Source organism: Lathyrus oleraceus, chromosome 5, assembly GCF_024323335.1.
Source record: "Lathyrus oleraceus cultivar Zhongwan6 chromosome 5, CAAS_Psat_ZW6_1.0, whole genome shotgun sequence".
In the NCBI taxonomy this organism is placed as follows: Eukaryota; Viridiplantae; Streptophyta; class Magnoliopsida; order Fabales; family Fabaceae; genus Lathyrus; species Lathyrus oleraceus.
Window position 1 is genome coordinate 374,204,534 of NC_066583.1, and position 3,532 is coordinate 374,208,065.

The following is a 3,532-nucleotide window of genomic DNA, read 5'->3' on the forward strand; positions in this document are numbered from 1 at the left end:
ACCCACCCCAACTTACAGGTAGGTTCTATTCATAACAAAATAGGCTTCTAAATGGCAACCAGAGTCGTTGATTCCCGTGACAATACTCCGTCTAGTACATAAGGTATGCAAGACAAAATCATTCCCACTAGAACCTCATAACGTGGTATGTCATGTAAACTCTTGCGTTCCAAGCGCCACGAGAGTTAACATGACTGTCCACTCTAACCTATGTGTCACTGGCCTGGGTAGTGGGCCTTTTACCTCATAGTAACATCCCACCCAACCTACAAACAGAAGATCCAGCAACCAACACATCAGCAATATCCAAAATATGGAAAGCAACAAATTTGCAATGAATGCAATAAGAAAGTAAAACATAAAGAAATAAAAACCCAATGAAAAGAAAACAAACAAGAGCTAGGTCTGACTTGCTTAGGGAGTCCCCAACAGAGTCGCCAGCTGGCGCATCTCGAAAAAATGTGTACATAAAACAGAGTCGCCGCCAGTATTATTTATCCCAAGAGAAGGAAAGGAAACACTGAATAAACCTACAAAAGGATGAATCTAATGTTCTCTCAACCAAGATATGGGTAAAGGAGTCGATCACACGAGGGGGAGGTATTAGCACCCCTCATGTATGTAGTACTCTATAGGATCCAATCTTGTTGTTCTAATAAAAAGGGTGTGTTTATTCTAAAACTTACAAACTAAAAGGGAATGCATGCAAAAGAATTGAGTTATTCACAAATAAAAACGAAAGTTTTTCATTGTTTCGCTCGCTTAGGCTTTGCAACCAAATGCCAACGTATTTCGAAAGAATCAGAGCACCGTAGTTCTTCTAAAAAAATTGGTTTGTTGGTGCTTTTTATGGGTAACCACCCTTATTAAAAAATTTCATAAGAAAATCCAAGCGGAAAAAGAAGTTTGATTGGTTGAGTATTTTGGTTGAAAGAATACGTCAAATGATCTACCCAAGGCAGGAGGTATCTGAGTAATTCTCTCTCATTGTTGAAGGAGTTCAAGTAGTATTTAGAGTATTTTTGGATTTTAATTGAGAAAAGGTTTTTGATTTAGAATGAATGCAAAAGAGGAAGGAAAATCTAAGGGAATTCTAAAGAGAACCCTAATGTTGACATGCAATAGTGTTCCTAGAGTTAGGATAAGAGGGAAACATCTACCTAAGTTAGCATGCAAAGGTTGGCCTATGATTAAGGATCAAGGGGACTACCTAATGTTGTCATGCTTGGTTAACAAACCTAAAGTCTAATTTGGTTCAATCTTAACCAAGAATGAACCAAATAAATCCTATGGGGAACATGTTATCCACACAAGGAAAAGAGATAGAAGAAGATGACAATCCATATCAAGTCATGGAACAATACAATACAATACCATATCAAGTCATGGAATAAAAGAAAAGCAATACCATATCAAGTCATGGAAGAACAGATAAAAGATAAACAATCCATATCAAGTCATGGAAGAAAATATAAAAGAATCAAAAGACAAAGTAATCCATATCAAGTCATAGGGGAGAAATAAAGCAATAGAAATCCATATCAAGTCATGGAAGAAAAGGTGAAAGAATCAAAAGACAAAGTAATCCATATCAAGTCCTGGGAGAGAAGATAAAGCAAACCAAGCAAGCAAGATATGAAATGTGAACTATTAAGTTTAGACAAGCTTTAGGACATCGCAAACTATCACAAAAAGGTCACATGTTAACAAAATAACAACTGCTCAATCAACTAGTCATGAAAGAAGGAGACAAAGTTCTAACAAGTTGTCAATACAACTAAAGCAAGAAATAAGTTATCAAACCAAAATGGGAAGCAACATCATATCAAAATAAACACAAAGACATGTTTTCTAGCTCCTAAAGGTCATGCATAAATGGTTTAAGCATCAAAGGATTCAAGGAAAGTACACAAATAGGCACACTATCAAGCAATAATCCTAATGTATCAAGTATACAAACAAACATGGTATGAGAAGAGTGAAGTTAAGGGAAATAGATGAGAATTCATACAAGGTAGTATCAAATACATCAAGTACGTATCATCATCACCTAAGCATACTTGAGAAAGATTCTCAAGCAAATCATGCAAGGAAAGGCAACCACATAACCATAAATGGACATAAGTCCTCATGCAATGCTAATAATCAAAACAAATAAAGATAAAGTGTTTATGGATAACATACTAAACTCCACATACAAGACAACCAAGCATCATGGATGAATCACACAAGCTATGTTCAAAGATAGGCAAACAATCACACAAAATCAAAGAAGCTTAATCAAGAAGTAATCAAACAATGAAAGCACACACATGACATCAATGTATGTAGGACTTGTAAAATAATTTAACTCAATATTAGGTTCAAGAGCAATAAGAGAAGTCCTCCCAAACATCACACACAAATCAAAATCAAGTAACTTGGTAAACAGGTAAAGATATCATCCTAGAAAAGGAATCCTTTATCAAAACTCAACAGGATAAACAAAGGTCGAAATAGGGGTGCTTAAAGGTCTTTATACAATAGAAAATTCCTCCTAAAAGCATAAAACACAACCTCCAAACTTCAAGAGGTAACAACAAGCAAAAAAACCCAAAGTTCATGTGTAACTAGCAAGTCAAAAGGTGAACATCATCCAAGTAAGGAGTCCCTTGTCCAATCAAAGTAAATTAGCAATGTAAAATGAGGTTGAGACATAAATTAATGAAATGGTAACAAAATCACACTACACAAATATGGATCCCAAGCTCCTAAGAGCTTCACCATCCACTAAACTCAAAACTAGGTCAAAAAAAGAAGAATGTAGCTCCTAAAGTGTCATCATTATGAAGTGGAAATGAAATACCATTCAAAGAATCATAAGAGCAAATAACAATGATACAAAGACCAAGGATATCATAAGTAAAAACGAGAAGAAACAAATTCATTTGGACCCAATAGCACTCAAGTTGGAATGTACAAGACAAAATCTAAACTAAGATTTCACAAGCAAACAAATAGTATTCAAGACAACCAAGCAAAGAAGCATCAATTGGAGGTACCTAAAATGATTTACATGAGTGAATCTAGGACTCCTAAATTATGATGAATAAGTAAAGAAATAATGGGAAAGAGATCCCAAATGGTTTCACAAGTGCATACCAAAACAAACAACTAGGTGCAAATGTGTCACAAGAAACAAGCATACTCTTAATAATACAAGAAAAATAGTTAGAAACATGTAAAAATTATTAAAAATTAGACATAGAAATATGAATCCAATAGCTTAATGTGTCCTAAAAATATGCTTAAAATCATGTGCAAAGAATGTTCAAACAATCCAAACATTTGAGCAATGCACAAACAAATGGTCACACTAAGAAATCTTCAAAAATAGGTTCAAATATGATTCAAAATTGATAACTAAAACACCAAATGATTTCTCTAGTGACCTATATATATATATATATATATATATATATATATATATATATATATATATATATATATATATATATATACACATTTCTACATGTGTACAAAAATTTGTATC